A 27,624-nucleotide genomic window follows, 5' to 3' on the forward strand; every position below is an offset into this window, starting at 1 on the left:
GATGACCATACATTTGTACAATAACATGTTATGCACGAGTTCACAAACATATCGTCACACGTCGCGTGGAGCTCCACGCGGCGTATGACGCAACTTTATACATTACACGGACCAAACGTCCTTGTTCAAATCACCTATTGTGATGCGTTTTCCCAAAGGTTTGATCAATGTTTCCTCCTAAACCTTTTGTTCCTCCTAAATCTTAATTTGGTCTTACATTCCTTATGTGTACTCATTTTGAGCAGTTGCATGTCTTCCCTATGTCTCTTCACCCTAAAGACAGTTTTGAACTTTGTGATAACCTCAGCGTTTCCCGTGTGTGAGCTTCAAGGTTCTACAGTCCAGCTACCCTACTGAACCTTTTCTCTGGACACACTGGTGCTGAGGATTAGAGATACCTTTCTCCTGAAAGTTGCAACCTCCTTTCACGTCAGGCAATCCATCACTCTTCCAACATTCATTGCCCCACCACACACCTCAAAAGAGGACATGCTCCATTGTTTGAACTCCAAGAGAAGGCTCAGTTTTCACATCAATCATACCAAAGACCACAGAGTGGATGATCAGCTCTTATAGGGGTTCTTCGAGGCAAAGAAAGGCAAAGATGTACAGAAAGAGACTTTGACCAGTTGTATTGTCTTCTGCATTAAGGTCTGCTACAGAAGGGTCATGAACTATTCCACCAGGGCGAAGGCGGCTACCACTGTGTTGCCATATGGAATGCCTGTCCTTGATAATTGACTAGTCATCAGTCCACAGGTAACTGAAACACTACTGCCTTGACATCCAGGTCTGATGGGATACACATTTTAGTCGTTTGGTACACAAACCCACCATTTGGGAGGAACTGCTTTGGTATCTATTCTACAGAATCTGTAGTTAGAGGTATTCATCAGAGCAAGTTACTTACCTTTGGCAGCAATCTTTCTGGTGGATATAACCCAAAAGGCAGGGTGCATGGTATTTATAAGCAGGATATGTAGAAATGTATTGTTAACATGTATTTACAGTGACACAAGATGCTTTCACAGTAGGAAGGCTAGCTGGCTCATAGAGAAATCCTGGGAAGCAATAATACATATGAATTCTGCTACCTCAGGATAGTGACCAGCTAGAAATATAATTCAATATCTCTTTTCTATATTTATCAAAAGGCCAATTAAATGGTGGTGTCAGAGTTTTGATAGTTACTAAGCAAAGGTAACTTTTGGAAAGTTGTCTTTGCCCTCCCTGGAGCCTCTAGAGGCCATCTAGCTGTAACCATCTACATGCTTAAGCCCTCACAAGGTCTGAAAACTGCTCCCAGAACAGAGACAAAAGCCTGGGAGTGGGGAGGTGTTTTTGTTCCTCTGCCAGTATAACCATTCACACTGTGCCGAGGAACTTATTTACTTCAAAAGAGCCTCCCTTAACGCAGGCAGATGTCAGATGACACCTGGACTGGCCTCTCCTTCTGTTCCCCTAGTCAGGCAGACCTCGATCTCAGAGGAAGGGGAGCATCCCCAAGAAGTGGTTTGGAGTGAACACAGAGTAGAACAAGTTACTTACCTTTGGCAACATTGTCTCTGGTAGAGAGATATGTTAGTTGTAGATTCCTTACCTTAGAATTTTCCCCAGGCGTCAGTCTGAATCCAGATTTTGTCTTCAGCAGTACCACTGTCAGTAAGTGGCGTTGGTCAGCTCCATGTCCTTGGTCGGCGTGATGGGCGCTGGAATGACGTCACAAGACTTACATAGATGCCACCCATGCGCGCTGATGTCCATTCTTAACATGACTTTCTACTCCAGAAGAGCACAGCCATGAAAGACACTGACCACTGGTGCGTCAAAACTAGGGTCCTTTAGGGGAGTCCCTATCTCTAGAAAGCAGTTCACAGAGCGGGGAGGATGGGTGGGGTGGTAAGGAATCAACAACGGGACAGACGTGCTACCTCAGCAGCACGCTTGGGTATAAAAATATATATAATTTGATAAACACGATAAGATTTCAATAGTCAATAACAGTGAGTGCTCCTCTTATCAAAAATTCATTAAGGAATCAACAACTAACATATGTGTCTACCTGATACATCAATAAAGAAGGTAAGTAACTTGTTCATCTGATAGAGACTGTTAGTTGTAGATTCCTTACCTTAGGATACCCCAGCAATACCACCCAGGAGGGTCTGCGAACCAAGAACAAACCAGAAAGTCCTGGAGGACCGAACGGGCAAAGTAACTATCCCTCCGGATTTAGCTATCCAGGCAGTAGTATCTGGTAAACGTGTGCAAGGATGCTCACGTTGCTGCTTGACAGATGTCAAAGACTGAAACTCCACGTGCTAATGCTGTGGTTACCACCCTTGCTCTGGTAGGATGAGCACGCAAACCCACATAAGGGTCCTTCGTCACCAAAACATAATATATTTTGATAAAAAGGACTACCCATCGGGAAATGTTCCATTTCTGAACAGCCCAACCTTTCCTTGCACCCACATAGCCTACGAAGAGTTGATCATCCACCCTGAAGTCTTTTGTGCAATCAAGATAAAAAAACAATGCACCTTTTGGGTGCAGACGGTGGAGTCTCTCCTCCTCCTTGGAGGGATGCGGGGTGGATAAAAGGTGGGCAGAGTGATACATTGTCCCACATGAAAAGGTGTGATGACCTTAGGAAGGAATAAAGGTTTGGTCATAAGCACCACTTTATCCGGATATAGAAAAAGGGGAAGATAAAGCCTGCAGCTTGCTCACCCTGCGAGCAGAAGTGATGGCAACAAGAAAAGTAGTTTTGAGAGAGTTATGAAGAGGCTTGAAGGGAGCACACATAAGAAAGGTGAGAACCAGATGTAAGTCCCACTGGTGCATTACAAAAGGAGATGGAGGGAACAGATGAGTAAATCCCTTAAAGAATCTGTTAACGATAGGAGATTTGAATAAAGAAAGCTGATCTGGCATGTGAAGGAAAGCAGAGATGGATGCAAGTTATCCTTTTAAGAGTGCCCAAAACAGATCCCTGCTGGGCCAAGGAAATAATATACAAAAGGACCAGAGATAAAGGACAGAGAGGGAGTCAACAGCCTTTGCTTTGCACAATGCCACAAATGTGTTCAATCAACAGGAGTATACTGTTTTAGTAGAGGGATGCCTGGCTGCCAAGATAACATCACAGACTTCGGGCGGAGGGTCGAATGCTGTCAACTGCCGCTGCTCAATCTCTACAAAAGGAGGTGGAGACTTGACAGGTTTGGGTGAAGAACTGTCTCCTGATGCTGTGACAGAAGATCCTCCTGATCGGAAGATCAATGGCCATGCTCAGACGGTCGGGGTACCAGACTCTTCGTACCTAGTCCGGGGAACCAATAATGACTTGATCCCAGTCATGTTTGATCTTCTTGAGCACTCTGGGCAGAAGTGGTACAGGTGGAAAGGCATACAGGAGGCAAAGCTCTACTCGGGATGAATCGCTTCGCAGAGTGAGCACCGCCTTGGAAATTCAAACGAGCAAAACTGCTGACATTGCGCATTCTCTTCCAAGGCTCTCCCCACTGCTGAAAGAGACCTTGTGCTACCTGCAGATGGAGAAGCCATTCGTTCAGGGAGCCCGCCAGGTGTTAAACCACCAGGGTTATGTCCTGATGTTCCAGCCATGTCCAGAGATGAAGAGCATCTTGACAAAGGGTCCACAACCCCACTCCGCCCTGTTTGTTGCAGTACCACATGACAGTTGTGTTGTCTGTAAACACCTGCACCACTTTCCCCCTTAGAAAGGGAAGGAAGGCTTTCAGTGCCAGTCTGATCACCTGGAGCTCCAAAAGGTTGATATGGAGGCCGGTCTCCACCGGAGACCACATGCCTCTGATCACCGCCTCTGCCAGAAGGCCGCCCCATCCAGAAGTGACATCACCACAGTTCGATCTGGTTGGCGAAGGGAGAGGGACCGGCCTCTGACCCAATCTTGGTTCGTTAGCCAGCACTAAAGTTGGTGCGCAGTTCCCTCCGGGGTCTGGACGTAGTCAGAAAGATTCCCCTTATGCTGCGCCCACTGTAACTTCAGGTCCCACTGAAGAGTCTGAATATACCATCTGGCATGATCCACCAGCAGGATGCATGAGGCCCAGCAGCCTCAGAGTCATTCTCACTGAAATACGGGATAGAGGAAGCCCTGGAGTTACAAGAGGACCTCGAGCAGCTCACCAATGATGAAGGCCCACGGTGCAAAGGAAGTGGCGAGGATGAAGTTCTTGGCTGAAGAGGATGCTTGAGGTTGGAGCCCGAAGATCTGTGTAGGAGAGAGTTAACAAGCCTTAGCATTTGCAAGTAGACGCGGTGCACAGGGGTTCTGTTCCAGTGGTTCCGAAGAGGAGTACTGGCCTCAAACTCAGTATGAAGACAGTGCAGGCCTAGTGGGAGTTGCAGAACTACCACCTGAGTTGCTGAGCCTTTTGGAGTCCGGGGGAGCCCAGGATCAGCAGACCGGTCAGCTGCGTTGCGGTGCCTGCGGATGTAGGGGAGTGACCCCTTCACTCCAAGGAGAATTCTTTTGGGTGTCTTGGATGTCCACAGGTTCTGTGAAGAACCTGTATGGAGCACGTGCACAGAAGTTGCAGCAGACTTACAGGGCGACGAGACCATGAGCAACTGGAGTCTTGTTTGCAGTCTCGGTTCCCAAAGTGAAGTCCAGCAAAGTCCAGAGTGTCCAGACCATGGTTCCCTCTAAACTCCGTGCCTGAGAGGGTGTGCTCACCTAGGTTTCCCTCCGTGCAGACACCTACAATCAGCGCGCACTACAAAGGATTCCCTAACACGTCACTGCATTCAGTAAATACTTCACTGGAACCTCTGAAGTGCGGCTCATGGTGATGCTGCTGCGCTTCCAAATGCATTTCTAAAGACGTGTTTTTCGTCTTTAGAAATGCTAATGGGGACATTTAAATGACTGCAAGGCTGTCATTAAACAGCAGGAGAGAATTCCCAGAGCTTTCTCTGCAGCCCGAGTCCCGTTTGCAAAGTCCACGGACCTCTGGCTCCTCCACATAGCTGCCAAGGTTTCAGATTGCCATGTGTGACATCTTCGTAATTTTAGAGTAACTATGAGTGCATTTCAATGACAATGAGTGACACTATCTCGCGAGCAAAATCAAGCCATGAAGACAAGGGGAGCACATAAATATCAGAAAGATCACCCATTTGAGCAACGAGAAACTAAGTTAACTGCTGCAAAAAGTAAGAAATATAAATACCTTCGCTTTATCAGACTCTAGCTAAAATTGCAAACAAAAGATAAGGCACACTGAAAGCTGCGTGACTCTCAGACTCACACACAGTGACATGAGCGGTAAGCACAGCTGCATTAGAAATCTGAGAGTGGGAGACACGCATTTAGGTCACAACTAAGCAGGCAGCTGTACTTTATGGGAAGGCACTATGATTGACATGAGCCACACTTTATATGTACAACTGGGTGAGCAGTTCACCTATGTTTGCACTGTCTGTTTCCATTAGAATAATTGCTTGAAATTCTTTGTATTTTAAGAAGATGCCCTAATAAATCGAAAGTAAGCTGTGCCATTTAATTGGGCACCAAGAATAAACCGGGCACAGCTCTAATAAATATTCGTTCCCTATGGGAGATGGTTTGCTGTGCTGTGCTGTGATAGCTGATCTGTCCGGCCGGGCAGAATGGGGGCTTCTGGATTAACTAAGTGAAGAATCCACCTTCATGTGCTGCTTCTGACTTTTTCCCTCTGCTAGTGAGGAAGAGAGGCCTGCCGCTGTCAAGAAACAGGGGGTGGGGGGTGGGGGGAGCCTCCTTGACCATGAAATAAAACAGGCCACAAACAGCTTCAGATACCAGCTCCCCCTAGACTCCACAGAGAGACACCCAAGGGGCAGCGGAACACAGGCCATGAGGATATATCAATGTAAAATAAACACTGACCTGACTGGGAACACAGACAACTGCAATAGGCGGCCCCGCTGGTCGTAAGCAATGATTATGCTGAGTATCGCAGACTGACTGGCTCAGTTCTGTGGCAATGATTCTGCTGATCAGCCTTGATTACACACATGTATCCATGATGATGTTTGTAGGGCCGGGTTTCGGTAGCAGCTGCCGGATAGCGCAGGCGTGCAAGCTACTAAAAGTAAGCCATTATTGTTTGCGGCACTCAGCCATGGAGACGGTATCACGATTGCTCCATCAGCCAACTTTGATCTGCGTGGCGGCCCACCCACTCCTGCCTCAGGAAGCTGAAGCCAGACCCACCCAAAGTCACTTGTCAGTCAAGACACTAGGAAGCAATTGGGCTCTGACCTGCCCTCCTCTGATGTCAGGTATATCGCGGCACGTTGGTGTAGATTTTACTTTGTAACATTGTAGCAAAACACTGTGTACAGCTGAACTAAGCTATAGCTCAGCCAAACAGCACCCTTAGTTTGCCGGCAGCAGCGCACACTGCGCACCGCAACTGCAGGTTGTATGGTGCTTTATAATTATAGCAGCGCTCTCAGCTTTACAGCTGAGGCGCTATAATGCATGACTTTGCATTTCAGTGCGGTGATGCGGATCACCACACTAAAATGTGTGAGTCTAACACCTGATGTGAAGTACTTGGCAAAGCGGCCTCCACCTTTTGCTTTCTCCTTCTGTGTCTGGCTGTGGCATCACACATGCTTGTCTGAGACCTTAGCAGTCAGTATGCTGGTTGGTCTTAGTTCAGCAGCCTCTTATTTTTGCTGGCCAATCACCTCTGCAGTGACTTGTTAACCGCTCTTCACCAGCGTGCTGCACCTTACATCACTGCCTCCGACCAGGTCACCTCCTGATTTCTCCAGTTCTTCTCTTTTTTTTGCACTGTGTTGCGTCACTGGCTTCACATGTGCTTTTACTGTTTGTAAAATGCTTCCATCCAGTACAGCACCTTCAGCTGCTATTGTTAGTCAGTTACATCTGCAGTGACTCCTAAAATGCTCCCTACTGCATGCTGCCATTCACATTTGTTTATTTCGCCTCAAACTGCTCAATATGTTCGTTTTTCATTCCGCTTCTCTAAACTGCCAGGAGCTCTGCAGTATGTGCCGTTGACACTTAAGCAGCGATTACACACACAGCAGCAGGGCTAGTTCTGGGGTTTTTGGGGCCCCAGACAGATTAGGAACAAGTGAGTGCACTTTTAATATCTTTTATTGCTGCAACAGGTTATTGCCAACTGTATACACATAACAAAGCAAAAGATGAACAAATAGGGCAAACATTTTAGGCTTAGCAGAGAGTACACTCTAAGTGGCCACTGAAAATACTTGCCCAGGCACTAAGTACTTAAAAGGCCATCAGGCATTTAGGGGCAGTTTGGGAATGATTTCGTAATATTGATTATCTGATTATAAAAACAAACGTCAAGTACTTCAGAACATGAGCCAGAAAGCAAGGACTGGCAGTGGACATCCCAAACAATCGGCCTTTGCATTTGCCCACAAACCAGTTCACCAAGTTCTCCCACTCACCTCCTTTAGAAACTTGGCAAATCAACATTTTTCAAACAATCATAGTCTTTTTTAAAGTATCTTTATTTGAATCAATCAATCAATCAACATTTGTAGTGTGCAGCGCTGTCACCCCTAAGGATATTTGGGTGCTGGGGTGCAAGGCCTCCGTCAAATAGCCAAGTTTAGAGTTTGTTTCTGAAGTCCGCCAGGGAAGGTGTCCTGGGGGAGGGAGGGGTTCTGGGCAGCAGGAGGAGGAAAACGGAAGGAAGAGGGCAAGAGATGAGCAGAAAAAAGCAAAACAGAGAGCAAGAAGTAAGCAGAAAAGGCAAACAGAGGTTAAGAAATGAACAGAGAAGGCAGAAACAGAGGGCAAGAAGCGAACAGAAAAAGCAAAAAGAGGGCAAGAAACGAGCCGGAAAGACAAAAAGAGTGCGAGAAACAAGCAGAGAAGGCACAAACAGAGTGCAAGAAATGAGCAGAGAAGGCACAAACAGAGGGCAAGAAATGAGCTAATTTGTTTAACTTTATTATTGCACACATATGTCTGCTATTTTTAGCCAATAGCATGTTGTATTTTTTCTACTTTTATTCTTTCAATCTATCTTGCAAATGTGGCTTAACTTGTGTATGTGCTGTATTGTGGTTGTGTAAGTTGGTGAATGCAAGAATGAATAAGTGATTTATGGATGCACAAGTGCAAGGACAATTGACAGGGTGCATGTGTGATGACTTATTCAGTGCTTAAACCAATCAGTGATTAAGAAGTCACTTTAAATTAAAAGCAAGGCTTATTGACAGTGCCAATGCTTGTTATTTACCTATAAGTAGTAGCGGATCGACTTGCCTTGTTGCACATCTTATCACTCAGGTGCGCACACAGGCAATAAAAGAGTGCACACCAACATTCTATTGCCGCACATAAGAAAGAAAAATTAGAGGGAACATTGGTCCAGATGGTCGAAGATGAAGTGAACTTGGATCTGAATCGTGTCCCACAACGAATCTAGGGACCAACTCACAGGTAAGGCCTTAAGTACCCAGGAATTGGGATGATTCAGAGGCCCCTCCCAGAGGAGGGGCTGGACAGTGGGGAGGATACTCCCATGTCCTTAGTCCAGTTTCGCGCCAGAGCGGCAGTCAACGGCTCCCTGAACTGGTTTGAACTGGACTGTGCAAGCAGGGCACCAAATGTGCCCTTCAAGCAACCTCCGTTGCTCTGTGAAGCACCCCCACCCTGCCCCAATACACAAAATCCTGTCTGGAAGATGGTCACACCTCCTTGTGATAGGATACCTATTGTTCTGCCTCCCCCTGCTCAAGCTTGGCTCAGCAGCAGGAGGGAAGAATCGTGTCTCTAGTTGGTTGCAGCCCTAGCTTGCTAACCGGTTCTGGAAGACTGGTATCAGGAGCCCTGAGGGCCTCCCGAAGGAGCTTTACAGTGCATGGAATCATACCTCCTTCACCGTTTACGGAGTTTGGGTATGATTCCAACATGTTTGATACCAAACATGATGGGATTTGTTACAGCCAGTTTAGAGTGGGTCATCACATAATGACGCATGGCCACTCTATTTGTCTTAATGGCTGATGCACTTACAACCCGGGAGAATAGACTCCAAAGGTTGTAGAGGTGTCCTTCTTATGCAAGTGTGAGGGTGCAAGGGCACCCTCACACTTAGAACCCAGTATCCTGCCTTCAGGATAGAAAGGTTCGCTTTAGGAGTGACTTATAGATTTTAAGTGTAGTGACCTCAGATATAGGGAAACCTATATCTGTCATAAGTGGTGTTAGCACCAGCTTACACAAGCCTCAATGGTAGACCTGGAGTCACAATTTGAATGGTCTCCCATGGTTGGCATAATACATGCTGCAGCCCATGGGAGTCGCCTGGTGTACTTATTCCCTGGGTACCTTAGAACCATATACTAGGGACTTAGAAGGGTACCCCAGTAGCTCATCTGGAGTGTACAGAAGAAGTCATCATGTCCAATTCAGGGAAGAAGCACAGAGACTGGGGTCATGGTTAGAAGGATCCCAGTCAGACTTGTCAGAAAAACATAATGACACCAGTAAAAAGTGGGTATGACCATGAAAGCAGATTCTACTTTCCTACATCGCCTGTCTGCAACTGCTTGAAAGAAAATGGCCAGGGCCTCCTCTGGGCACTGAGGCAGCCCCTGCTCGACCGTATCCCAGATAGTATGGGAGTATCGGCCTAAGAGGCATGCGGTATTCACCAACCGCAACGCCAAGTTGGAGGAAGAGAACATGGTCCAGCTTCTTGGATTACCTATCTGGGGAAACAGAAGGGAATGCGCCTTTTGATGAAGAGGCTTGGACTACTAATCTTTCAGGGGAGTGGTGTTGGGTCAGGAATGCTGAGTTGCCCTAAGCGGGGAGGTGGTGGAGGCCAATCGTCCTATCCACAGGAGCCCCGGTGTTGGGCTTGTACCAAGTGCCCAGAAGGAAATCTGTGAGAGCTTCATTGGATGCCAAAAGGGGCTCAGAAGAGACAGCCACAGGCTGAAGCACCTCTGTCAGGAGGTTAGTCCTGACTGCCACTGTACGGAGCTCGAGGCCCAGGACCTCAGCTGCCCTCCTCACCATCACAGCATAGGAAGCTCCCTCCTCCGTAGCCATGGTAGGGGGAGAAAGTAAACCAGTGTCAGGGGAAGTTTCCAGACCACAGGCATCGCCCAGATCCATTCGCCAGTCAGGTACCTCAAGCTGGTCAGTTAAAGGGTCAAGTGGCCCCTCTCAGTCCTCTTCCACACCTTCTGGCCCAAAAGAAATGCCAGGAATGAACACAGGAATGAGTCACTTCCGGCATCGGAATCAACGTCGATCCGGCTCCATGTCCACTTCGGGGATGAGGATGGGGTCGTTGCCGACTGGGGGCATGGTCGACTTCGGGAGTGTCGTTGACGGGCTACACGTCAGGGAAGGTCGAGTGAGATCGTCCGGCGTCAATCCGGATTCAGACCTGGATCCACGGGGACCCTCCAGAGCTGCTGGTGACATAGTCGCAGGGCCCCCGACTGACTCTGAGGGGCCCGAATGCATACCAGCGGAGCCGGGCTGCCCAAATAAGAGGTACAAGGCTTCATAGAACTGCTGGATCTAGGCAGGAGACGTTCCAGCTCCCGGAAAGGGAGGGAGGTGTGGAGCTGTCTCAGAAGTAGGCTCCGGACACGGAGCCGTCAAGCGACGACACTCAGCCGACCGATGGGGAGAAGTCGAAGAGCACCTGTGCTTCTTCGACTTCTTCTTGTGCTTCCCTGACTTACCCAAAGATTTCCCGACGACTTTGAGTGCAAGGAGTGTGGGCTCCGCAACTGTTCAAGACATTTACCTCGAACGAGAATGGGAGCGACTTGGAGCCGAGCGCTGGATGTCCAGCAGCTTTCAGGGTTGCTCTCGCAAAGCCTTTGGGTCAATGGCCCGGCACTCGGAGTACGAATTCGGGTCATGGTCGCTCTCCAGACACCAAAAAAATACGAGGTGCGGATCCATCATGGACATCATCCGGTAACAGGAACCACATGGCTCAAAGCCGGTCCTTCGCTGGGACATCCTAGATGCACCAGGAGTCTACAACTCAAAAAAAGACGTTGACAAAAAGTTTTTAAAAAGTTAGCCAAAAAGTGGCTAAGGGTTGCTGTCTCCAGATCTGAGGTACACTGGCGCAGAAAAAGAAATAACTGACGTCAGCGCGCATGGGCGGCATTTATTTAGGTCTCGCAAAGTCATCCCGGCACCCACGATGCTGACGACGGACGCGGAGAAGACCGACTCCACCTAACAACACGCAGGGGTACTGCTGAAGAAACAATTTCCAGATCGAGACTGACTCCTGGGGGAAATTCAAAGGTAAGGAATCTATAACTAACTGTTTCAATCAGATTGGATTGTTAATTACTCTGGCCACACCTTTGGGTGGGCACACAGGCTCTTCACAAAGGACGAAGGATTATGCCATATTCAATTTAGACAGAGAGGGGCACTGTGGGATTGTTTGAAGTACTGCAGACAAAAACTTCTACAAAAGTGGGCAGGGTTACCCCTGGCAACCTTTACTCCATTTATTGATGAGGAGCCAGGGGTCGACCCTACCCACAAGCTAGTGTCAGGCATAAATGTTGCAACCCCTGGCACCCACTTCAGAACACTTTCTGGTCAGTGTGAATATAAAGTTGAAGCTATCTGTTAGCAAGTACAGGATTGCCGCTATCTATTACAATAGGATATTGGTGATAGAATAACTAACACAATTATGTATATTTTATAATATATGTTCTGGTCAGTTTGAACCTTTCAGTGGTCAGTTGGCTTGATTTCACAAAACCTTTGAGTTTATTTGCCATTTATTTAAAGAAATGAATGGAGATTGATATAGAAGTAAATATTCAAGAATGAAATAGTCAAAGAATCTTATAGGGATTCGTGCTCATGATACAATAAAGATGGCTGCCCAGATATGAAATTAATGTATTATTCATCAATAAATTAGATCAAGTCAGAAACTACGATTATTAAGGTTTAACCATATAATGGCTTAAGAAAACATTAGTTGAAAATCCTGATTTATGTAAGAGACATTTTCAGAAAAAGAGTCTTTGTAGTATACCGTAAGTGACAGCTATTGATTTGCAATGGATATACAGTATTTCATAGTACAACTAAGATGGCCGCCAGGTACACCTAACTATGTATCAGTTTGGGAGGTGATCACATGTCGCGGTACAGCATTTAAATTCAATGAGGAACCGGCACACACTTGTTGATGCTTTGATCCCAGAGGAGGAAATACTAGGTGAATGCATACATGGAGAGTGGCCTACTTTCCATAAACTGGTAGCAAATGTTTGTAAATTTTGAAAACCTGATTTACAAAATTGTTGCTAGATTTTGTTCCACTTTTCTTTTGAGTGATTTGGAGATCTTGTTTCACTTGTTACTTGTCCTGGAACTATCTAGGGTGGATGGACGGCGGTGTATGCTGTGGTACAGGCGGTGGGGGTTGGCGACTGTCTTAGATGTGCATTTACCCAAGCAGAATTTGTGTGTGGTGGGGAGGGGGTTCTGGTATGGTTGCTGACGTTGTGTTGTCTGCCCACAGAGCATGCAGATGGCTGCTTATTTTGGTTCGGTTGGGAATTAGGGGTGAGCATGTTTTATTTACAAATGACCGCTACAATTTGGATCTTCTATGATAGGTGAACTTGAGTATCCCTACTGATTAAAGTATATTATGCTAGAAGCAGTAGGGTAATATGACCCGGTTTGAAATAATGTACGTCTAAGAGGGCCACTGTTTTTTCAGGTCTGACTATTATGCATGTTTAACCATTAATCTGAGCCCATTCTCAAGTGGAGAATATGCTAAATGTGATGTGATGAAAGTAATCCCTCGTGGCTTCCTTTTTCTCTGACTTGCTGTTCTTGCATGATATCAGAAACAATAATTAAAGCTAATATAATGGCAATTTACCATAATAATCTACAGGGATGCAGTTAGTGAGCCAGGATACTGCATTACAGTTATAAAATAGTGCTTTCTGTGATAATATGTTATGGTTTGATAAGATTGGGCTTGTAAAATTGTATTTAGTTACAGAAGCTCATGAAATAATTTTGCTATTAGCAAAAAGATCATGTAAGTGAAAATAAGAATAAAAGACTGATTACTCTATCAAGTCATGTCTTGTATAATCTCAATATTGGTACCTTCTCTGCACTCCGAGGAAATACGTGATTTTATGTACTTGACTGATCTATGTATGAAATAAAACAAACTATCAGCCTTATTCATCAACGGGCCGTTTTGCGAGCCCCTAATAGCGATTCATAGCGAATCGCTATTAAGGACTCGCAAAACGGTATTCATGATGTATTGCGAGAAAAAAAAGCGAATCGCACGCGGCCGCAAATACCGTTTCCAATCATCGAAAATCGCATTAAAAACGCTATTTCCGGCAACATCCGTGTCGGAATAGCGATTTCGCTAATAGCGAGATCGTCAATAGCGGGACCGCAAAAAGCGCGAGATCGGGAAAACGGGAAGTCGCATTTCGAGCACAGCGATGACATCACAACCAGGAAGCAGCCAGTTCCCACCCCCATTCACCACAGTGAGGCAGACCTCGAGGGAGCAACAGAGACAGCTCCTGCAAGGACACCTGCTCAGTTGGACTACCACCTCCAATACCACTGCAGCAATGGCTGAGGATGCAGTACCTGGGCCCAGCAACCCCGGGCGCAAGAGGAAACTCAAGTTCTCGGAACAAGAGTTGGAGCACCTAATTGAAGGGGTGGTGGAGAACCACTCCAAACTTTTCGGGAAAGACTCAAGGAGGGTGCCCGAGCAGGAGAGGCGCAGGATCTGGCTCAGGATAGCGGCCGCAGTGAACTCTGTGGGTGTGGCCGACAGGTCACTGGATGACCTGAAGAAAAGGTGGTACGACCTCCGAGGTCGTGCCAAGGAGAGGGTCGCCGAGAGGCTGGGAGAGTCCCTGGGCACTGGAGGGGGAGGACCTACAGTCCCTCCAAACACCCCCCGGGAGGATCGCGTTGAGGACACGCTGGAGGAAGAGGCGTGTATTGGAGTCACCCGAATGGACTCATCCCGCCCCACCCAAGAGAGCCAAGGTAAGTGGCATGCGACTGCGACCCTGTCCCCTATGAATGGCCATGACCCTATAGCCTCCCATAATGTTCCAAAGTCATGCCATCGGTGCACATAAGTTCATGCCCTAAAGCATTGTGGGACATGTAGTGTGGCCACAATGTACAAGTACCCCAATGCAGCCAGACAGGGCCAAAAGTACGCAATGCTATAGGCAGTCAGGGAATGTCACCCAGCATGCATGTAGCAACTGCACGTGTGACAGATACATGCAACTAATGTACGTCCACTTCCCCTCACAGGTGGCGCTGACAGCAGCGACAGCGAGAGGCTGCACATAGATGAGGATGCACAGGATTACGAGGAGGTGCTGTTACACACACAGCCTCCTGCGTCTGCCACAGCAACAACACCTGCAGCCCGGCCCACTACCACTGTGCCTCCAGCCTCTGTCCCAGCACCAACACCTGCAGCGCTGCCCACTACCACTGTGCCTCCAGCCTCTGCCCCAGCACCAACACCTGCAGCCCGGCCCACTACCACTGTGCCTCCAGCCTCTGCCGCAGCACCAACACCTGCAGCCCGGCCCACTACCACTGTGCCTCCAGCCTCTGCCGCACCAGCAATGCCTAGCTTGACACCACCAGCAGCTGGCGCACCAACAGCAGGACCCGCGACAGCGGCGACACAGCGGCCACCCACTGTGGCAGGCCAGCAGAGCAGGCGTGGCAGGGCTCGCCTGCAGACCAATGCTCCCAGCACCAGGATGGGGAATGGACAGCAGCTGCCGAGCATGAGTGTCGAACGTCGCATGCTCTGGATTCACCAGCTGCAGGCACGCCGGCAAGGGGCCATACAGCTGCAGCTGCATAACATTGGCCGCAATGTGGCAGGGGTGGGGGACCGGATGGACCGCATGACGGCAGCCATGGCAGGTGTGGGGGACCGGATGGACCGCATGACGGCAGCCATGGCAGGTGTGGGGGAGGGGATGACCCGCATGACTGCAGCCATAGAGGCCAACACAGCTGCAATGATTACACAGCGCAACACGGACCGCCGCCGCCACCGTCAGCTACTGACCCGGCTGACGGCTTACACCCGGTCAAACTATGTTATTGGCAATGCCACCTTGCAGCTATCGCGCCGGTGCCTGGCGCAGCAGCAGCAGCTCATTCAATGCTGCGAGGATGTTGCCAGGGTACTTGAGGGCCTGACCACTGCCGTGATGGCACTTCACCCTGCTGTACCTGCCACTGTCGGGGGTGACGATGCCAGTGAGGGGACATCAAGTGTGAGCAGCCACTCTGCCTCACACGTAGGGGCGCTGAGACGCAGCATCAGGCCCAATGCAGGGACACGTGCGGTGGATGAGGAGGAGCCGGAGAGGCGCTTGGGTGCTTCGCGCCGGAGGCGCACCTGACTGAATAGTACTTGTACAGGCACAGGCTGAACATAAGCCTGCCCTGTGTATTGGACGCAGCAGTATGCTGAAATACTGTTTGCAATGAAAGGATGTCAACTGGAAACATTATTGTGATTCAAACAATAAGATTTAATGTGGCATCACACATTGGCGTAGTGTCATTATTAACTTTTGCATGCAATTGTGATTTGTTGGGTGAGGGGAGAGGGTTCACTAGAAACAGTTCATTGTGATGTGGTTGCGGCGTATGTAGCCTTCAGCTGGGTTCTCCCCGCGTGCATGACGCCCATGTGCTGGTGGCCGGTCGTCCCCTTCCGACTCACTGCCAGAGATGTCAACAGGTATCCTGCGCTTGGTTGCAATGTTATGGAGTATTGCGCAGACAGCCACAATGTGGCAGCACAATTCAGGAATGTAGTACATGGCCCCACCTGTCTTGTGCAGTATGCGGAACCGGCTCTTCAGTAGCCCAAAAGTCCGTTCAATACAATTCCTTGTCCGTATATGTGCAACATTGTACCGCCGTTGCTGTGGTGTAGCAGGGTTGAGGTATGGGGTGAGGAGGTATTCCCGGAGGTCGTAGCCACTGTCACCTGAATGAGAGGAGCAGAGGGTGAGTGCCTGTGCTGCGCAGCTACTTCATTGCAATGTGACATTGTTGACAAAGTGTACTTACCAAGTAGGTGTCCTTCCCCAAAGTCTCTCCTGGCCAGTCGTGTGTGGAGGCCGCTGTGCCGGAATATGAATGAGTCATGGGTACTCCCTGGGTACTGGGCCACTATGTCCGTTATGAATGTCTTGGCATTGCAGACCATCTGTATGTTAAGGGAGTGGTAGGACTTGCGATTGCGGTACATGTACTCCGTCGCAGCTGGTGGGCAGATGGCGATGTGGGTACAGTCTATGCATCCTATCACATGTGGGAAATGGCCCACATTGTAGAATTGTAGCTTGGTCAAGTCCAGATCCTGTTGGCTGGTGGGAAATTTGATGTGTCGGTGTAGCTGGGTAAGCATTGCGTCAACTAAACTCCTGAGGCAGCGTGACATGGTGGCTGGGATATCCCCCCAGCAACCGCTACTATCCCCTGGAAGCTCCCGGAGGCCAGGAGGTGCAGGCTACACAATACCTGAACATGTGCAGGCACGGCATTGGTCCGCCTTGTTGGGTGCTGCATCAGGGGGTCAAGGTCCTGTATTAGCTGGATTATCATTTCCCCATTCAGGTGGTACTTTGCATATATCTGCTCTCTGGTTTGGCCCAGTAGGGTGACCCGCTGGCGGAATATCCTGTCCTGGATTCTGCGTCTCCTCCGTGCTGCTCGCTGCAGCCTTCGCCGCCTGACCACCATGTACATTCCTGGCATTGTGAGACTCCAACTGCTGCTGCTGAATCTCCTTATGTGTGTTTGGTCAGGCCTGCACCTGTTCCTGATTGGCCAACGGTTTTTCAAAAAAAAAAATCCAATGGCTTTTATGGTTACCACCTGCTTTGGGTTGTCCTTAATTTGCGCCTCGCAAACAGCGATTTAGTTTTTTTTCGCTATTTGAGAATTTTCATGAATACCGATTGCGCTTGTATAGCGAATTTGCAATTTTTTTCTCAGAATCCGTGGTTTGTCGCACTCCTGCCGGGAATCTGAGAATCTATTTGCGAATTCGCTATTTTTTGTTTGCGCTTTCGATATTTTCTTGATGAATGCCGATTAGGGAAATTGTGCCCGCAATAGCATTTTCGAAGCTATTGCGGGCGCAATTTTGCTTCATGAATCAGGCCGTATGTGTGTTAATATGGAACACATGGAATATGCGCTTTTTTATAATTGGTTGCTTTTTGGACAAACTGAAAATAATTATTGCACGATAATATTGGATTGATCCACATCAAGAAATTTAAAATATTAATGTAAGTAATAAATTGCTCAATTTTCAGGAATATCTGGTGTTAAGAGGTGAAGATCTTAAATAGAAAAAAATGCCTCTATTCGTTTTCGGCAACAGAAAGAAGCAGGAGTAAGAATCAAAGCCTACTTCTGATACTGGAACCCTCTTTACTCCTTGCACCAGAAGGGAATGCACTTCCTGCTGCAAGAGAACAGCCATCAGTGATTCTGAGGATGGTGTAAGGGCTGCAGGTGGCAATAAATGGTAGGGCATATCCGGCTGAATAATTATACGACCCACTTGTCCAAAGTTACTACCTGGCACTCAGGCAGAAAATGCTAGCTCCTACCTTCGGAGAAGTGGCTGTGTGCCTCGAAGGCCATACAAAAGAGGTTTTGGAGCTGCAGCAGCTGGGTGGGGGGTGGAAGTAACAGCTGTATGCAACTCTTGTAGTCCATGTGATCAGTGGGCACTGTGGCCTCGGCCATAAAAGGGCTGGAAAGTGTACTAAGTAGGATGCAGTTCGCAATATTGGAAACCTCTGACACAGAGGGAGTGAAACTGTTGGTGTAGCTGACGTGGCAGGACCAGACAGGCTCAAGAAGCGTGCCGAGCCTTATGTCCTTAAAGCACTCAAGGGCCGAGTCTGCCTTATCACTGTAAAAGCAAGAGGTATCGAACTGTATGTCCATGAACGTGGACTAAAGAAGATCATGAACCTCATCCAGGTGTGCACACTGCTGCGAGTTGTTTATGCTGATTGCATAAGCCCAACGGTGGACTCCAAATGCCGCACAACCCCTGGTTGTTTCCCAAAGTAACTTGAGCTATTAGTATTCATGTGGTGTGCATCCACAACTCCTGTACCCACCGTTGTGGGGTATAACCCGTGACCGGGAAACAAAATTCCAAAGGTGATGGAGTGTTGCACTACCTGGATAGTCACAAGTTAATAATGAAACTCAATCAGTTCCTTCGTAGAAAAAGAAGCATTCTTCGTATAAATCCAAATGCATAAGTGTAAAACAACAGCCAGCGCGTTTCGTTCATGAAAGAACTTCGCTAGGGCAAAATAATAAGTGGAATGAGTATCACGCTATATCCGTGGATTCAGTAGTTCCTGGAGTCATCATTCATAATATACAACACGGGCCACCATGATAAGGGCCAGAGACCGATCACTGAGTAGCGATCCTGACGTAACGACACCGGATGCTGAGGAGCATCCGATGTCGTTACGTAATATCCAGGTAGTGCAACACTCCATCACCTTTGGGACTGCTGTGAGTGGTCCTGCCAAGCAAATCGGTGGTCTCCATGCCACAGCGGGCAGTAAACTTTGCCACATCGTGCCCATCATGAATGGCTTGGGTTAGTGAGGAATGCAAGTGGTCAGGAACACCAGGCAAGACCTGTGCAATAGAGTCCCAAAGGGCGTGGGTACAATGTCCTGAGAGGCAGCTGGCACAGACGAAACGTAATGACAAACTGGTCACCGAAAGTGTGCGCATCCCAAAGGTTTCGATATGCTTTGATTCCCTATCTGGTGGTGTGGTAGTAAATCTGGTAGGGTTGACCTAGCTCATTGAAGCCTGCATGACAAGGCTTTCAGGTGTGGGATGCTGAGTCAAGAGATCTGGATGACTGGGGTTTGGCTATGTTGCCATGCTATCTGCCTGTTCACTGGATGTCTAAAACAGAGTTTTGCCCAAGTCGCAAGAAGGATGTCTGTGAGGCCCTACTTGAATGGAGATAGGTGCTCAATATTTGTTTGCTAAGGATGAAGCACCTCAGTGAGTACATCAGTCTTCACTGCCATAGTGTGTAATATGAGATTGAGAATCTTGGTTGTGCTCTGAAAAACTATGGCAAAGGAGGCACCTTCTTCCATGGCAGGGCTAAGGAGCAAAACTAGCCTTTTGAGGTGTCCAGACAACTGGTATGCTGCAGGTCCTCATACCAATTGAGGTCAGTATACGGTTGGGCAAATTAATCCCACCATCATATGTGTTAATGTTAATGTTAATGTTGCTTTTAAAGCGCAAACAATCATCCTGGGCAGGATATCACGGCGCTATGATTTCTGTAATAAGCGGTGGGCTAATACTTGAGTAATACAGAGTTAGTCGGGTTTAGGAAAAAGAATGGTTTTTAATTTTTTTCTGAAGGTCAGGTGGCAGTCCGTGAGTCTGAGATCCTTGGGCAGATCGTTCCATCTGATTGCGCCCAGGTGGGAGAAGGCCCGTCCTCCCATCCTGGCTCTTTTCACTCGGGTAGTTGTGTCTCTCGCTGTTGATTGAGAGCGGAGATTCCTAGTGGGTGCATAAAACTTGATCTTATTTTTTAAGATATAAGGGCCGGTGTTATACAGTGCTCTATGTGTTATGCACAGCATTTTTAAAGTGGCTCTTTATCTCATTGGGAGCCAATGGAGCTCTCTTAGGCAACTCTTGGCTGGGTCATATTTTCTTCTATTGCAGATTGCCTTTGCCGCTGCATTCTGCACTAATTGTAGTTTTGTGAAGAGGTAGTCTGCCATGCCTACAAACAGGGAGTTTCTGTAGTCCAGCCTGCTCATCAACAGTGACTGGACTAGAATCTTTCTACATTCAGTGGGGATCCAAGGAAAGACTCTTCTGAGCATTTTTAATAGTGCGAAACCTTTGCCGCAAATTGTTGACACATGGTTTTCCATAGACAGGGTGTTATCAATAATAACTCCTAGATTCCTTGCTGTCAGTGTTGGATTGGGGGGGGTCCCCAGGGTAATGGGCCACCAGCTGTTGTCCCATAACTGTGTGTGCCCACCGAACAGCAGTATTTCCGACTTATCTGCGTTAAGCTTTAGACAGTGGCTGTGCATCCAGCTGGATAGTTCGATGAGGCAGTTTAACAGTCTGTGCTTCGGGTTATTTTCCCCATCTAAGGTTACCATTAGTTGGGTATCGTCTGCATATGAACAGATATCGATACCCCACTTTCTTCCTATCTCTGCCAGGGAAGATACAAACACGTTGAATAACGTTGGGCTCAATGAGGCCCCCTGTGGCACCCCATATTTGATGTTCCGGAGGGGAGATGAAAAGTTGCCCATGCGCACCGATTGAGTTCTGTCTGACAAAAATAATTGCAGCCAACCTAATGCTTTTGCCTGGATTCCTTTTGCTGCGAGGGTTCCTAATAACAGGTTGTGTGGTACGGTGTCAAACGCCGCCGAGAGATCTAATAATATCAGGGCGACTGTTTTCCCCCGATCTACCTGTGTTCTGATGCTATTCAGCACGGCCAAGAGTGTTGTCTCTGTGCTATTATTGGCCCTGAAACCCGTCTGAGAAACATCCAATAAGTTGTTAGTTTTAAGGAAATTAGAAAGCTGCCTGTTAACCAATTTTTCTAAGACTTTCGATAGATAGGGTAGTTGTGATATGGGTCGATAGTTGGCGGGGTTATTCAGGTCTACACCTGCTTTTTTTATCAGTGGGGTGACTACCGCATTTTTCCAGATTGTTGGAAATTCCGCAGAATTTAGTGAGTGGTTGAGTACTTGTGTTACTGCCGGACAGATTATCGGGGTTAACTGTGAGAAAATATGATGTGGGCAGGGATCCAACGGGGAGCCAGATTTGACTTCTAACATGACTTTACCCACTTCTTCTTCTGAGAAAGGGCCAAAACTGGAACAACCGGCCTGCGAGGTGGGTAACACATAGTGATCTATGTGCTCCAGTTCTTTGTTGGAGAACGAGGTGTAAATGTTGTCTATTTTGTCACTTTATCACAACATTCTTGTGATGGAGTAAGATTTAATGAGAGATTTGTGGGACTGCAAAGTTCTTTGACTATTTTAAACAATTCTTTGGATGAGTCTTTATTTTCTGTTATTCTGCGTGTGAAGTATTCTTTTTTCGCTTTCCTAATGGCTTTATTGTAAATTATGAGTTCTGTTTTAAATGTGAGTCGGGCATCTTGGGTTTTCGTAAGTCTCCATTTATGTTCGAGTGTTGTACATTTTCTCTTTAGTGACTTTAATTCTGGCCCGTACCCTTTTCCTGACATAGTACGTCTGGGTTTATGATTGGAGCGTAGCACTGAGCAGTGTTCTAGTGCATTCATGATGTCGTTCTGTAATTGGTCTATTTCGTCGTCAATGGAAGTTCCTACCGTGTTTGGGTGGACGAAATGCTGTTGGAATATCTCTACTGAGAACTTCTTCCAGCTCCTAGTTTTTACCGCCGCCAGACTAGTGGTCTGGTGATTTTAACGGACAGATTGATGGTGAACTCAATCATGTAATGACCTGTCCATTTCAGTGGTTTTATCTCTTTAATGAGGATGGATCCTATATTGGAAAACATGAGGTCTAACATGTGTCCTGCCCTGTGTGTTGGTTGTTCAATTTTCTTAGTCAATTGTAATATTTCCATATCCTCCGATAGGTGTTTAGCCAGGGAATTGTTGCTGTTGTCATAATGTATGTTAAAATCCCCTAGTAGCAGGATGTTTTTGTTGTTAAGACAGACCGGCATGATTTGTGCGAGGAGCTGGGTGCTGAAGTCTAACGTGCTCCCTGGTGGGTTGTAGATGATCACACCGCCAAATAATATGTTGGTGTTTATGGACACTGAAAATGCCATTGCTTCATGGTTCTCAGCCTGTGTGATGGCCTCCTGTCTACAGGTGATAGAGTCTTTAAACAATATGGCTACCCCTCCTCCTCTCTTCTTTACTCTATTCAGGTTCAGTATTTTATACTCCGCTGGGAGGGCTGTTGCAATATCGGGGGTACTATGATTATCGAGCCAGGTCTCGGTAATAAAGGCCAAATCGGGTTTTTTTTCATTCAGGGTGTCCCAAATTTCGATCGCGTGGTTTGGTAGGGATCGTGCATTAAAATAAACGCAGTCAAGAGCAAGGTTTGAGGTGTTTATTGGGGTGGGGCAATACCAGGAATTACTATCCCATCTGCAGTTCTGACAGCAGAAGGGGACCATGGTGTTTAGGGGTCCTACTTGTGCGCATAACGCCGAGTTTCCTACCCGTATGGTATTGAATTTTTTCAGCTCACTGCTGGAATATGTGATGGAGATCCAATGGATGTGTCGCTAGGCAATAGGGCAGGGGTTGGGGCCCCTGGTCCCGGCCCGTCGCGGATGGGCGCAGATGGGCTTGCCTTCGGCGCACCCGCTGCGCACGTCCGCTGCACATCCTTGGGGGGGTGCCATTTTCTACTGGCGAGGGCGGGAGGGGCCTAGCACGAAATGAAGGCAAGTGGGCTGATTGGCGAGGGCGGGAGGGGCCTAGCACTAGTCTGCTCACCCTGCTCCTGCTCCTCACTCAAGATGGCGGGACCCTGGCAGCGCCTACTCGGCTGCGTTGGGGGCAGAAATGAAGGCAAGTGGGCCGATTGAGCTCCTGTTAATGCCAAAATTTTCAATCACCGTCCCGGCTTCCGCCTCAGGACCACTCAGTTAACACACACCACACACACTAGTAATCAGTGGGAGTATGTTTTTTAGATTGGCTTTTATACTGGCGAGGGCGGGAGGGGCCTAGCACTAGTCTGCTCGCCCTGCTCCTCACTCAAGATGGCGGGACCCCGACAGCGCCTACTCGGCTGCGGTGGGGCGGCAATGAAGGCAAGTAGGCCGATTGAGCTCCTGTTAATGCCAAAATGAAATAAAAAACAGGGTGGGTGATGTCCCTCTAAATTTCTTGGTGCGCGTTTGAAAATCGACAGTTCAGCAGATTGACAATTTTAAAAACAGATTTACAATTTTCAATCACCGTCCCGGCTTCCGCCTCAGTACCACTCAGTTAACACACACCACACACACTAGTAATCAGTGGGGGTATGTTTTTTAGATTGGCTTTTATACTGGCGAGGGCGGGAGGGGCCTAGCACTAGTCTGCTCGCCCTGCTCCTCACTCAAGATGGCGGGACCCCGACAGTGCCTACTCGGCTGGGGTGGGGGCGGAAATGAAGGCAAGTGGGCCGATTGAGCTCCTGTTAATGCCAAAATTAAATAAAAAACAGGGTGGGTGATGTCCCTCTAAATTTCTTGGTGCGCGTTTAAAAATCGGCAGTTCAGCAGATTAACAATTTTAAAAACAGATTTACAATTTTCAATCACCGTCCCGGCTTCCGCCTCAGGACCACTCAGTTAACACACACCACATACACTAGTAATGAGTGGGAGTATGTTTTTTAGATTGGCTTTTATTCTGGCGAGGGCGGGAGGGGCCTAGCACTAGTCTGCTCGCCCTGCTCCTCACTCAAGATGGGGGGACCCCGACAGTGCCTACTCGGCTGCGGTGGGGGCAAAAATGAAGGCAAGTGGGCCGATTGAGCTCCTGTTAATGCCAAAATGAAATAAAGAACAGGGTGGGTGATGTCCCTCTAAATTTCTTGGTGCGCATTTAAAAATCGGCAGATCAGCAGATTAACAATTTTAAAAACAGATTTACAATTTTCAATCACCGTCCCGGCTTCCGCCTCAAGACCACTCAGTTAACACACACCACACACACTAGGAATCATTATCAGAGTCTTTTCCAAAGAGATTGCGGAGGGTTTGAGCCCTGCCTTGCACAAGGGCAAAGTAACAGGGTGTGATGGGTTGCCGCAAGGCTGCTACCCCAGTGGATCATGGTGCCGCCTCGGTCTAAGCAACACGACTTGGAAACAGGAAACACAATAGATTGTAGTTCATAGTGCAGTGTCGATGTCATCAGCATTGATGCTTCAGGATGTGATGTGGGTTGTGTGCGCCAGCATAGGAGTCCACATTGAAGTGCTTGCAGGTCCAAAGGGTATTGCCAGTGCTGAAGGCTCTACCCACTGGCGGGAACCAGGTGATGGCCCTTACAGTTCCTTCGGGCCCAAAGACATGCCTTAAGGAGCCAGTAGCGTGTGAAAGAGAAGCAGCATGGTCTCAAGAAACTCTTCAATTTGCTGCAATGTCGCAGACAAACCCGAAAATTCGTGTTGCCTCAAAAAGAGTGTTAAAATACGCTTAGTGGGGGATCGAGTTGAAAAGCGATACTGGGTGCCACATTGATGTCTTTGCACTTTCTCTGGAGTTCGTGAGTGGTGGAAAGGGGCAGAGTCTTGCTAGGACTTATGTTTTTTATTCGACTTACCAGAAGATTTAGACCATGACGATGATCAGCAACAGGAACGTATTCGGGAACGAGACCTTCCTTCTGAACAGTCAAAGCATTGCGTCTTTTGGTGCACGGTGACATAGAGTTTTGCCTCATGGACCTGGAGGGCTTAGGGATTTATCAAGGCATAGTCATGTCCGACTCAAGGCAACACAGGCAAAACTGATGGGAATCTGTCACAGACATTTGCCTGTGATAGTACCTACAAGGTTTAAACCCTGTATTCTTGGGAGGTGACATTTTCCTTTGTATGCTGGGTATTTTCTTTTTAAGGTAAATGGGCAGCTTCAAATCAGTGTCTAGTGAAATAAAAGAATTGATGTCAGTGAGTGCAAGTGGGGCCCATATATTTGGCGCTGCATGTCACTTCACAGTGGAGCGATATGGGTGCGGAGCTGCAAGACACCACCTACCGGTGCATGGGGAGGAGGGGTGACTGCGTGAACATTTCCAGATCCAGTTGGACGCCTGGGGAATGTTCGAATGGTGAGGAATCTTCAGTTAGAAGTATCTATCAGAAAGTCTGACTGTATTGCTTCATCTGAAAACACTGTCAGCCATTGCCAACTCTTTCATGTTGTTCCCCAATAGCATGACACTTCTGGTGGCCTACTTCACAGCATTTAATCATGTCAATATATGTATAACTGTGAAATATGACGTGGATCTAAAGGAGCAAACACACATGCCATAAAAGTGTTGTCATAATAAACAATCGAATTGAGTTCATACCAAGTACAAACTGAGACATTAGTTAAAGTAGGAAAACAAGAACTACAGATCATCTGTAAACTAACCAGAAAAAAAGTTATAAAACGGAATAATTTAATGGTCGGCACAAAGTAAACAAAGACATTGCTTGGAAATGTATGAAAATACACCTATCGCCCGGTAACCTGGAGTTACTGACAACATCTGTTAACCTGAAACTGAAGTATAGACTTGAACCACACCCCATTTCTCCTAAATTCAGCAACTTAATTACACAATCTTAAAAAAAGGGTGACTCACCTTTTTTTAACCAGGCTTTCTCTGAAGTAGAATATTCCTACTGACAGACCCTGAAAAAATCGTCACAAGTTAGTATACCAAAATGCTAAGAATATAGTTCGTATACATTAACTGAACCACAATTAAGAACAAACATCTGCCAAGAAGTCTGCATTTGAGTGTGTGGGAAATATAGGCAAATATTAGAACTCAGATATTACCAACGTTTTGTATATACCGTTTTGGACTTTTGAAGTAAATACCCTTGTAAAATGAAACGTGATTTTTATGGTTTGGGCACTTAAGATAATTGAAGAACTTCTCATCCCTCACATTTCCTTTTAAGTTTTTGCTACAAACCGCGAATTAAATATGGTTAGGCAACGGATTGCTTACACGCGCATAATAAGTCACTCGTGCTATTCCTGAGCTAATATGTTGGGTCACAATGTGCTTTAAAGGACCTTGCAATGTGTTATTTAGTAGCATTTGTTTATTCCACATTCTGTCCCTTGTCTATCCGCATATCACTTTTAACAGTTCGGTACTTGCCACATAATTCTGGGGTTTCTATTGCTGAACTAAGTCTGATACAGCCTGATATGTTATTGGTGTGATTTTGTTCTTAGTTGGTATATCTCTTACTGATAGGAGTTATGGGTCTGTGATTGTGGGGTGTATGTGCAAAAGCCTGTGGTCTTTAAAATTAGCAGCATGCAACTTTTAAGACAGTATTTAGTCACACTATCTGCTGAAAGATGTGGCAAGTGCTTTTGCTTACCATGATTCGTTTTATCAATGCTGTGCTGGACGCATGTCAGTAAATCTGCATAATCTGTTCTGATCGATGGCTGTGCAAGTCATACCTTGGAGTGAAGTACTGTTACCAGCATGGTAATAGCTACATGGCCTATCTGTACTTCGCTGTATGCATGAACGGTTTCTTGTCAACTTTGTTCTGTTAGTTGTTTTCTGTATTTTAGTCACAAGACTGACTGCAATACCTGGGCTATTTTGGATGTATGCGATATTTCAATCTGTTTTTTGTTGAAGGTTTGAGTATTCCGTGGGAAAAAGCAGGCGGTCCTATATAATATGTTATCTAACAGATATTACAATTATTAAGTTACAATGAACAGTAACAAAAGACAGTTAAGGACCCCAGTGTCACTATCCCAAAGGGGAAGAGTACTATACTGAGTTAGATAATACACCTGTTTTTCCTAATAATTGTGACAAATGAAGACTATAGGCATTGTTTTACAAAGTGATACTTCATTTAACAGGTTCTGTTGATCGGTTGTCTTACGATAAATCTTTCACATATTTTGGCTTTGTGTCTCACTGAATAAAGGAGTGTTACTGTATCAGTGTTTGTTCAGTCGATATGCATACTTGAGCCAATTGTGTCTGATGCTTTGTTGGATTCTCAGATTCTGGAGAGTTTTAAGAATAGTCTATTGGTCACTGGAAGAAAGGAGGTGTCTATGAACCTATATGCAAATCAGTCATAATACAGTGATGCTGATCCTTGCAGATACTGTCCAACATATTCTTATTGTTCTTCTTTCAGTTATACATACACTAAACACATGCCCTAAGGCAACTATAACTCATGCCCTCAACATGTACTACTACTGAACACGCATATTACATCAGTCATGAAAAGTTCTGTGACAACATTGATAGTATACCTGCAACATTTGCAGTGAAATCATTGATGACATAAATGTGCATAGTGGTGGCACAAGTTCTAATTACCTTAGGGCACGACTTCTAATTACTGGAGATAACTATAACTGGTGAATTTCAGTGGTTTTGTTATATATCCTTTAACTGACATCTACAACTAACTATAACATATATATATATGTATATTTTCACTGAAAAAACCATAGCTTTCAGGCACGTTATAGTTAGGAATTAGCATTTAAACAACCTTAGAAATTCAGCGAAAAAAACATAGGTGTCAGGCACGTTATAGTTACGAATTACAATTTAAAAAACCTTAGAAATTTACTGAAAAAACATAGGTTTTAGGAACGTTATAGTTAGGAATTAGCATTTA

At 46.7% G+C, this 27,624-nt stretch overlaps 1 long non-coding RNA gene across 1 annotated transcript in view; it reads right to left on the reverse strand.

The window, feature by feature from the left end:
* Positions 1-27,624, reverse strand: part of LOC144761793 (uncharacterized) — a 343,302-nt gene that overhangs the window by 103,535 nt on the left and 212,143 nt on the right. The window contains exon 2 of the long non-coding RNA XR_013595897.1: positions 25,578-25,627. This is a non-coding gene — a long non-coding RNA (uncharacterized LOC144761793). The remainder of the gene's footprint in view (positions 1-25,577; positions 25,628-27,624) is intronic.

The sequence above is a fragment of the Lissotriton helveticus genome, chromosome 6 (assembly GCF_964261635.1).
Source record: "Lissotriton helveticus chromosome 6, aLisHel1.1, whole genome shotgun sequence".
NCBI lineage: Eukaryota > Metazoa > Chordata > Amphibia > Caudata > Salamandridae > Lissotriton > Lissotriton helveticus.